Raw genomic sequence first — 11,573 nt, forward strand, 5'->3', positions numbered from 1 at the left:
TTGTGCAAGGAACAGCTGCTTTGTACTTTTTGGGAAGGTTGCACAGTCGGTTCGTTGACTTTCTGCGTCAGAGGTTGGCTAATCCAAGAGACAAAACAGCGTGGTCTTCGCCGTTGGAAAAAGGTGATCTAGCAGAAGATAGTCCCACAAAAACGATTATTGGCTAGAGTCAGGCTCCGCCAAATTTTAACTCTAAATCTTTGGAGCTGGTGGTCGTAGGCGTCCTCTTCCATTATTTTGCTCGAGAAGGGTTACTTAAAAGCCAAGGATTGAACCCAAGGCGGAACGAGACAACCGGAGGCTGGAATCTCGCCACATAAGAAACTTTCTCTTTTCCCAACTCTATTTATTTTTCCTCATTTTAATTTCTTCAATTTATTTAATTTCGCAATTTCAATTCACTTTAAATTCTATTTTTATTTTTCTAGATTCTTAATTCTATTTTTTTTATTTTTCAGGAACGTAGGTTTTCTTGGCCAAGAAATTATCTAGGATTTCAAGAAATGAGAATTCGTACAATCCGGTCCCTGAGGATTCGACCCTACTTTCCCTTTACTATTATTTTTACTATTTTACAGGGAATAGGATATTTTTAGTGCTCTCAACGACGCATCAAATTTTGGCACCGTTGCCGGGGATCAGTAACGTACTAATCTTGTTTTTTGTTTCTTATGACCAGATTTGCTCTAGGAACTCTTGTGTTTGATTTGGAGATTGAAAAGACTGCGAGAGCTAATCCCGAGGAAAAAAAGCTAAAGAAAAAGCAGTCGGCGGTGGTTGGGACTTAAAGTAATCCACCGCCAAGAATTAGAATCGACGACGAAGCAGAGTCTAGGGTTAACGAAAACCCTACTCAAGTTTTTGAAGGCGAAAAAGTAAAAGTCAGTTCCCCAGAAGAAGTGCTTAACGCTAGGGTTGACGGAAACCCTAATTTAGCACATCAACCTATGACTCAGACAATTCGACAACTGGCCGAAGTGCCAACAAAACAACCGCCACTATGCATCGCGTATCCTACTATGGATACTGATTTTGAATTAAAGTCAGGTTTGATCCAGCTACTGCTAACTTTTCAGGGGTTACAGAACGAAAATCCTCACAAGCATTTAAAAGAATTCCATATGGTTTGCCTTAGTATGAAACCTTAGGGGGTAAGTGAGGATCAAATTAAATTGCATTCTTTCCATTTTTCCTTAGCAGGTTCTACTAGGGAATGGTTATTTTATTTACCTCCTGGATCTGTAACGACTTAGGCTGAATTGTCTCGTTTGTTTCTCAATAGATTTTGCCCAGCGTCGCGTGCAGCCGAGTTAAGAAGAGAAATCGTGAGAATAAGGCAAAAAGATGCAGAGTCTCTGTACGACTATTGGGAGCAATTTAAGAAGTTGTATGCAAGTTGCCCACAACACGGTATAACGAAACAGTCTTTGCTCCAGTACTTTTATGAAGGCCTGAAACCCATGGAGATGAATATGGTAGATGCCACGAGTGGAGGAGCGTTGGTCAACATGACTCCACAACAAGCAAGAGACTTAATCTCCACAATGGCTGCAAATTCTGAGCAATTTTGAGCCAATCCTGAACCCCCTAGAAGGGTTCACCAGCTAAGTAATTCGACCTTAGAAGATAAGGTTGATAGAATTGCTAATATTTTAAATTCTCTTGTTGCAGAAAAAGCAAAGGCAGCCCGGTCATGCGGAATATGTGCTACCCCTGAACATACAACTGATACATGTCCCAATTTGAATGATGATACTATGGCTCATTTAGATATTGTGGGAAATTTTTCTATGCCACCACAAAGGCGATACGACCTTTACGCTAATACCTACAACCCAGGATGGAGGGATCACCTTAACTTAAGTTATGGGGCTAACCCACGATTTAACCAGTCAAACCAAAATCGGTTCCCACAACAGGCTCGAGATTCAGGTAATTCTCTAGAAACCATGGTCAATAAATTAGCAGCTAATATCCTTGATTTTCAATAGGAAACTCTTAATTTCCAAAGAGAGACGAAGGATTTCCAACAAAAAACCGAGGCATTTGACCATATCAATTGAGAGATTGAACTTTCAAGGGAAGCTGCCACCACAAACAGAACCAAACCCGAGGTAAAACTCAAATGCGGTGACGCTGTGAAGTGGAAAGGTACGGGAACCAATTCCTGGTAGAAATCTTGGCCAAGAAACCACCCAGGAAAAACCTAAAAATGACGAACAGGTCCGAGCGAAACCCTCACTGTCGAAAATACAACCTCCATTCTGAGGACAATTAAATCAGTGTTGAAAAAGTAAGGAAGATAAAGAGATCTTTGAAACATTCAAGAATGTCGAGATCAGTTTACCACTGCTAGATGCCATCAGACAGATTCCGCAGTATGCCAAGTTCCTCAAGGAGCTTTGCACCAACAAACGAAAACTAACAGGTAACGAAAAGGTAAGTGTTGGTGAGAATGTATCCGCAGTGGTACAGCAGAAAATGCCGGCAAAATGCAAAGATAGGGGTCTGTTCGCTATACCATGCAAAATAGGCCATTTGAGGATCAAGAAGGCCATGTGTGATTTAGGGGCCTCCATAAATGTTATGTCTTATTCTATTTATGAATCACTTAACGCGGGTTTTCTGACGAAAACAGGTGTTATAATTCAGTTGCTAGACAAGTCTGTTGTGCACCCCGAATGAGTCCTTGAGGACGTAATGGTAAAAGTTAATGAACTTATTTTCCCTACAGATTTTTATGTGATAAATATGGAGGAGGATAACACTACTGGATCTTCGGACCTCCTGTTGGGTCGACCTTTCCTTATTACCGCTAGCACTAAAATCGACGTTCGAAGCAAAACTCTCACAATGAAATTTGATAGGGAGATCGTGAAGTTTAATGTTTATGACGCCATTAGTCATCCAAGCAAAATTTTGAGTGTAAATCGTGTCGACATAATCGACTCATTAGTAGATGAGACTTCTGAGTCGATTTATTAAGATAAATTTGAATTTATATCTGATGACTATAAATCTGTTAATGAGTTATTGTCTCCATCAAATACTAAACTTTTACCTTCTGTTGTGCAGGCTCCAGAATTGGAATTGAAACCGCTTCTCGAACATCTTAAGTATGCGTTTTTGGGGAAAGGTATACCCTACCAATCATAGTTTCCAACAAACTCTCTAAGCTCGAGGAAGAAAGTTTGATTCAGGTACTAAAAAGTCATAAAGACGCGATTGGCTGGACCATTGCCGATTTGAAAGGAATAAGCCTCTTGAAATGCACACATAGAATCTACTTAGAGGAAAACGCAAAACCGAGGCGAGAGGCCCAAAGGCGATTAAACCCGAATATGATGGACGTGGTAAAAAAAGAGATAATCAAGCTGCTGGATGCTAACATAATCTACCCCATTTTTGACAGCAGATGGGTAAGTCCGGTTCAAGTCGTGCCCAAGAAAACGGGTGTGACAGTGAAAAAAAATATCGAAGGTGACTTGGTACCAACTCGAGTACAAAATGGGTGGGGTGTCTGTATTGATTACAGGAAGTTGAACTCTTACACTAGAAAAGATCATTTCCCTCTTTCTTTTATAGATCAAATGCTTGAATGTTTATCAGGTAAAATTCATTTTTGTTGTCTTGATGGATACTCAGGTTTCTTCCAAATTCCAGTCGCACCAGAGGATCAGGAAAATACCACATTTACATGCCCATTCGGTACTTTTGCGTACAGAAGGATGCCATTTGGACTTTGTAACGCACCACCACATTCTAGAAATGCATGATGAGTATATTTTTTGAATATGTGGAGAAAATTATTGAAGTTTTTATGGATGATTTTACTATGTATGGAAATTATTTTGATGAATGCCTTAAAAACCTCACGATAATTTTGAATAAGTGCATAGAATTTAATTTTTTCTTGAACTATTAAAAGTGTCATTTTATGGTAGATAAGGGTCTGATTCTAGGTCATATAGTTTCTGCCAAAGGAATTGAGGTCGATAAGGCCAAAATTGACATTATTAATTCTTTGCCATATCCATCCACTGTAAGGGAAATTTGTTCTTTTCTTGGCCATGCAGGATTTTACAGGCGTTTCATAAAAAACTTCTCAAAAGTAGCTGAACCATTATGCGAGTTATTACAGAAAGATAGGAAATTTGAGTTCGGCCCAAAATGTAAGGAGGCTTTTGATACACTCAAGCAGAAGTTGGTAATCGCTCCTATAGTGCAAGCACCAGATTGAAACTACCCCTTTGAAATTATGTGTGATGCAAGCGAACTCAGTGTGGGGGCCGTGTTAGGGCAAAAGATAGACAAAGAGCCTCATGTTATTTGCTATGCCTCAAAAACCCTAGATGCTGCACAAAGCAACTACACCATTACGGAAAAAGAACTCTTAGCAGTTGTATTCGCTTTAGATAAATTTTGATCTTATTTATTGGGATCTAAAATAGTTATTTTTTCTGGCCATGCAGCTCTTAAGTACTTGATCGCAAAGAAGGAGGTGAAACCAAGGCTCATTAGATGGATTCTGCTACTCCAAGAATTTGACATCGAAATTCGTGACAAAAAGGGATGTGAAAACCTGCTGGCTGACCACTTGATTAAGATAAAAACTCCATTTGATGATATTCCTATAAAGGATGAGTTTTTTGATGAAAGTTTATTTTCGACCTAGGCTCACTATCCATGGTATGCAGATATAGTTAATCTCTTAACCACAGGATTGTTACCCATTGAGTTAGCACATTCCGTGAAAGACAAACTTAGACGGGAAGCTCAGTATTACATTTGGGACGACCCATACTTGTGGAAACACTGCTTAGATCAGATAATAAGACGATGTGTTCCAGAAACCGAGGTAACCTCTATCCTTACTTTTTGTCATACAGAAGCTTGTGGAGGTCACTTCGGCCCTAAAGGGACAGCTCACAAGGTATTAGAGTGTGGGCTACATTGGCCCACAATTTTCTGCGATGCATATAAATTCTGTAAGTCTTGCGATAAATGCCAACATACAAGTAACATCACTAAACGAAATCAAATACCCCTATCCCTAATTCATGTATATGAGATTTTTTATGTATGAGGCATCGATTTCATGAGCCCCTTTATTTCTTCATTTGGAAACGTATATATACTTCTTGCAGTAGACTATGTTTCTAAGTGGATAGAATCAAAGCCTACTCGTAATGATAATGCTAAAACTGTTGTGGAGTTTCTAAAACGAACTATTTTTTCTAGGTTTGGCACACCTCGAGCTTTAATCAGTGACCGTGGTACCCACTTTTGCAACAAGGTCATGGAGGCACTATTATCAAAATATGGAGTTCATCATTGTATAGCAACAGCCTACCATCTCCAAACAAATGGCCTAGCAGAGATTTCGAACAGGGAGATCAAGTCCATTTTGGAAAAAATAGTTCGGTCCAACCGAAAGGATTGGAGTCTTTGGCTCAATAACGCGCTTTGGGCCTATCGGACGGTATATAAGGGCCCAATTGGCATGACCCCGTATCGATTTGTTTTTGGCAAAGCGTGTCATCTACCAGTGGAACTGGAGCACAAAGCTTATTGGGCTATTCGACAATGTAACATGGAGTTAGAACCCGCAAGGAAGGCAAGAAAATTGGACATTCAAGAGTTGGAGGAAATTCGTAATGATGCTTATGAGAATGCTCGCATTTACAAAAACAAAACAAAACTGTTTCATGATAGGAAAATAGCTCAGAAGCATTTCTCGGTAGGGTAAAAAGTTTTACTTTATAACTCTGTATTAAAGCTATTCCCAGGTAAGGTTCGATCTCGGTGGCAAGAACCTTTTATTGTAACCCAAGTATTCACACGTGGTGCAGTTGAAATAGAGAGTGAAGAAACAGGGAACCGGTTTGTAGTCAATGGCTAACAGTTGAAACCATTTTACGAAAATTTTTAGGCCCACACGGTCAAAAAAATTCAATTAGAACCACCATAGAACCATTCACGGCACCAAGCTAGCGACGTTAAACAAGAGCTTATTGGGAGGCAACCCAATTTTTATTTTTATTTTCCTTTTCTTTTATTTTAGTTTATTTTATTTTTATTTATTTTTTCTTATTATTTTATTATTTATTATTTTCAGATATTAATAAAACTCTCTTCTTTTGTCTAGGCAAACCGAAGCAACAATAAGAAGAACTCATTACTATCTTCTACCTATTTATTTATTTATTTAACATTGAGGACTATGTGTTTTAAGTAGGGGGAGAAATTCCTCATTATTTCTATCGTTTTAGATGGTGATTTGGTTGTTGCTGCCCATATAATTTTTTTAAAGAATATTCTGCTTCTTTTCATGCCCAAGAATTTGACCACGACTTGTCCACTGTTTGACCAATGCATGATTATTATCTACTAAGCTAATTATGATTTTGCTTGATAGATTTCATCTCCACTGTTTTATTTCTTTTAGTTTAAATGATTATGATAATAGATTAACCCTATCTTGATTTTGGTAAATTTGATTAAGTCTAAATTCAAGAGGACACTTAATACAATTGCGTGCTTAAAATATGTTCATGACTATTAAGGTGGTTACTGAAACTTATTTTTGGCACTTGACTGTTTTTCCTAAGTCCTCCAAAATTAAAATTTTATTTAATAATAATAATGTTTCCGTGGTTATGAGTGCAGCTTAAGACGTGACTAGCTGAGTAACGGGGGTAGGGTGCTTGGGTTTTCATCTTATTTCGCATCAAAAGGTTGTGTGACATGTTAGGTAAAACTCCGCTAACCGGAATTAATTTTTAAGAATGTGTTGGGCTGAGTAACCGGGGTGAGGTGCTTCGTTGTCATCTCTCTTCGCGTCAAAAGGTTCGATATGTTCTTAAGAAAAATAAAAATTAGGAGTACGTTGGGCTGAGTAATTGGTTGTGGTACTTGGTTGTCATCTCTCTTCGCGTCAAAAGGTTCAATATATTCCTAAGTAAAAAATAAATAAATTAAATTAAATTTCTATTAAAAAAAGAAAAAAAAGACATATTAATAAAGTGTGAGGACTAATGGTAGAAACGAATAGGGTGTCTTGATAGGTTTGGTAAATTACCTAATTTTCATGAAATAATCCAAGTCGATCTTAATTTTTGTGTGTGTTAATTGGAATACTTTTTTCAATTTTACTTAAAGCAAGCTAAGGGTTCTCTTTATTTTTCATATGCATTTTTGACTAATTTTTATAAAACTTTGGAGTAGTATTTCTTTCATGGCAAGATTTAATTTTCACAGTAGACACGAGCCATACTTGAGGGCAAGCATGGGCTAAGTAGGGGGTTTGATAATACTCTAGAACAATATGTTTTATGTGCTAATTGCATGATTATTTTGAGTATGATCCTACTAATTTGGATTATTTTGTAGTCTTTTATCTTTTAGGGACTAAATTGGAAGCAAGAGGAAATTCAAGGGAAAAAAGTACAAATTTGAAGATATAATGGGTCAACATGCAAAGAAAGAGAGAAGTGGTGCCAAAAATGCAAACATGGAAGACCCAAGGACTAAAATGCAAAAGAAGAGATTTTATAGCACAAGACTCTATTTTAATTTCAATTATATTAGGATAATTATTAAGGATTTTGATTTAGATTTAATTTTAGGATTTATTTTCATTTATCTTAATTTATCTTTAATTATTTGTATTTATCTTTTAGAATTTTATTAGGAATAGACTAGGTTTTCTAGTACTATAAATAGGGGATGGAGTGGCATATATTTGACATTTTCTTTTTCTGTAATCACTCCCTCTCCCAAAAACTCTATCTTTTTGTTCTCTCCATCTTTTCTTTAATAAAAATCTCACTTCTATTATATTTATTTCTTTTCCAAAAATCATGAGCCACTAAATCAATCTAGCCGAAGGTTGTCAAAATTCCCCAAAAAGGTTCATGAGGCTTAGAATTCGCGCTTAGCCTTCTCAACAAGGTATTCATCGCTTCTCCGCATTACGGGACTGACGCTTCCGTCCATGTCCCTTAATAGGTGATCTTTTCAACTTGTGCAAGGAACGACCGCTTTGTACATTTTGGGAAGGTTGCACAGTCGGTTCGTTGGCTTTCTGCGTTAGAGGTTGGCGAATCCAAGAGATAAAACGGCGTGGTATTCGCCGTTGGGAAGAGGTGATCTAGCAGAAGATAGTCCCACAAAAGCGATTATTGGCTAGAGTCATGCTCTGCCAAATTTTAAGTCTAAATCCTTGGAGCTGGTGGTTGTAGGCATCCTCTTCCACTATAACTGGCTTATCCTGCTCGAGAAGGGTTACTTAAAAGCCAAGGATTGAACCCAAGGCGGAACGAGACAACCGGAGGCTGGAATCTCGCCACATAAGAAACTTTCTCTTTTCCAAACTCTATTTATTTTTCCTCATTTTAATTTCTGCAATTTATTTAATTTCGCAATTTCAATTCACTTTAAATTCTATTTTTATTTTTCCAGATTCTTAATTCTATTTTTTTTATTTTTCAGGAACGCAGGTTTTTTTGGCCAAGAAATTGTCCAGGATTTCAAGAAACTAGAATTCGTACAATCCGATCCCTGAGGATTCGACCCTACTTCCCCTTTACTATTATTTTTACTACTTTACAAGGAATAAGATATTTTTGGTGCTCTCAACGACACAATAATACACTATTATTTTTATCTATTTTTCTACTTTTTTTGCCATTGTTTGCGTATTTGTTCTTCTTTCTCTTTTTTGCAGGTGCCTCTAAAGTCAATGACAATGGCAGTGGAGTTGGTGGTGGCAGAGGCGAGGAGCAGTGGCAGCACTAGGGTAGGGTGCGGCGCAAAATGGGCTAGGGTTTCTATTGAAATGTTTAGGGTGTTGGACTTGTAACTTTGGGTTATGGTTTTTTGTTTTGGGCTATTGGTGCATTGGGCCTGGCATGTAATTGGACTTTGAGACTGTTAATTTTTATTTTTAGTTGCTATTTAGGGCCCAGACAAAATTGGGCCCTCATAGTTACCCCTCTTTGCTCGTTGTCGAGTAACAGGAATGGAGTAAAGACTTTAAAAAGCAGGGCCAATTTTGTCTAATCTTGCCGAATCTCGACTTTTTTGGTGCTTCTCTTTTTGAAGTAGCCTCATTCTAAACCACTGGAACTACAAGGATATTAGACTTGTAGCCTTAATGTGCTCCACTGCAACTTCAGGGAGATGAGACTCGTATCTTCAATTTGCTCCACAACAACTTCAGAGAGATAAGATTTGTAACTTCAATCTGCTCTACTGCAACTTCAGAGAGATAAGATTTGTAACTTATAGTTTTAATTTGTTCCACTGCAACTTCAGGGAAATAAGATTTGTAGCTTTAATCTGCTCCATTGCAACTTCAGGGAGATAAGACTTATAACTTCAACCTGCTCCACTGTAACTTTAGGGAGATAATTGGACTTTGGGACTGTTATTTTTTATTTTTATTTTTAGTTACTATTTAGGGCCTGGACAAAATTGGGCCCTTACAGACCTCATCAACGTTGTAGTCATAAATTATCTTATAATGCCTCGAATTTGGCTTTTTCACCATATATTGACTACTGGAGGGAGATGAGGAAATTTTGTGTTGTACATCTCTTTAGAAGAGTGCAACAGTATCGTCCCATTAGAGAAGATGAAGTTGCTCGCTTGATTGAAAAAATATCTAAATTATCTGTTGATTCTAAACCTGTCAACTTGGATGAAGCAATAACGTGCCTTTCCAGTACACTAGTTTGTAGAATAGCCTTCGGCAAGAGGTATATCGAAGAAGAAGCAGGAAGAAGCAGATTTTATGGGCTGCTTAATGAAAGTCAAGTCATATTATCAAGCTTCAGTTTTTTTGACTACTTTTCTTTCATGGCTAAATACCGAAATGCACAACCATCTTGAAAAACTTTCAAATAACTTCATACTTTTTATGTAACACCCCTTACCCGACCTAATTACTGGGTTAAGGTACCAAAATGTTACATTCGTTACCGAAATAATTATAATAATTCCATACTAATTACACATTCTTACTCAAGCTATTAGTTACATTCGTCACCGAAATAATTATAATAATTCTAGACCAATTACACATTTTTACTTAAGCTATTAAGCTCATAATGCAATTAAAATATGATTAACAATCTTATCCGAGCTTTACATGAGCTTATGAAAGCTCCCAAGTGACTAAAGGTTGTTTAGGGACTAATTTGTAAAGCTCCAAAGCTATCGAGAGCTCGTCGTAACTTCAAAGATTCCACGTCGTGACGTTACCTATTAACTTGGGTCATCACGACTTGAGGGCACCTTGTCGCATCGTCACATACTGAGTAAGCTCGTCGCGACCTCATAAGCCCAATATCATGGCATAAATCCTACCACCTTAGATCTTAAGCATTTTTTTTCCTAACACCAAAGACATCCATATGGTACCTGTCATTCTGTTTAGCCAACATAACATTCAAACATACCAATTTCCAAACTTGAACATCACCTAATTCAACTTAATATCAAATCAAAAAAATCCAAATTACAAAATTTACAAAGAGGATCAAAACCACCAAAGCTTCCATTGAGTTCATCCATAATTATAGTTAACGTATTCTTATGTACATGCCAAAAGTCATTACTAAAAATTTAGATTCATGCTCTTTTTCAAACCTTAATTTGTGATGAGATGAGTGGAAATTAACCTTCACTCTAGAGCTTCAATCAAGTTTTCACCTACGCATTTGAAAAGAAATGCGTTAAGCTTGCTAAAGCTTAGTAAGTTCATCAAGAATTAAAATTTGTAATTTAAATCAAATCACTACTTATGTATATAACACTTATGAATCATACCTATAACAACCCGAAAATCAGTGGTACCGAAAAATCTAGTTTCGAGACTCCATTTCTATAAACTGATGTTGTAAATATTTTTATTAAATATTTACGGAGTTATGTTGTAGGTGAATTGATTTTTGGTTAGGTAATTTTATCAAATTAGTGTTTAACTAAGTGATGGTCACTAAACTAACTATAAATACGACTAAGGCAAGTGCACCTATCGAACAATAGTATAGTTATTGTAAGTAGAGAACATCGTATCCATGAGGACTAAAAGTACTAGTAATTATCATTTTTCTATAATTTAGCCGACAAATTGGAGTGATTGTTTTTAATCTAAAATTACTAAACTAATCTAACTAAGAACGCAACAGATAATGAAATAGGAAAATAATCGAAGATAACCAATGAGATAGACAATAACCAAGAAAGAATCCACCTAGACTTCACCTATTATTATAAATCCGAATTAAATGATTTATTCACTTGTGTCTTGATCCGTAGAAATCCCTAAATTATGTTACTATTTCTTTCGAGAATAAGAACAACTGACTCTAGGTTGATTAATTAAAATCTCTTTTCTAATTAAAACCCCTATTGTTGTATTAACTCGATCTATGGATTCCCCTATTAGATTTGGCTCTAACTCGGTAGATTTACGTCGTTCTATTTCTAGGATTGCATGCAACTCCACTCAATTATGCTAGATCTACTCTTAAACATAGACTTTTGCTCCATTGAAATAAGCATAT

Source organism: Gossypium hirsutum, chromosome A02 (genome assembly GCF_007990345.1).
Source record: "Gossypium hirsutum isolate 1008001.06 chromosome A02, Gossypium_hirsutum_v2.1, whole genome shotgun sequence".
Lineage (NCBI taxonomy): Eukaryota > Viridiplantae > Streptophyta > Magnoliopsida > Malvales > Malvaceae > Gossypium > Gossypium hirsutum.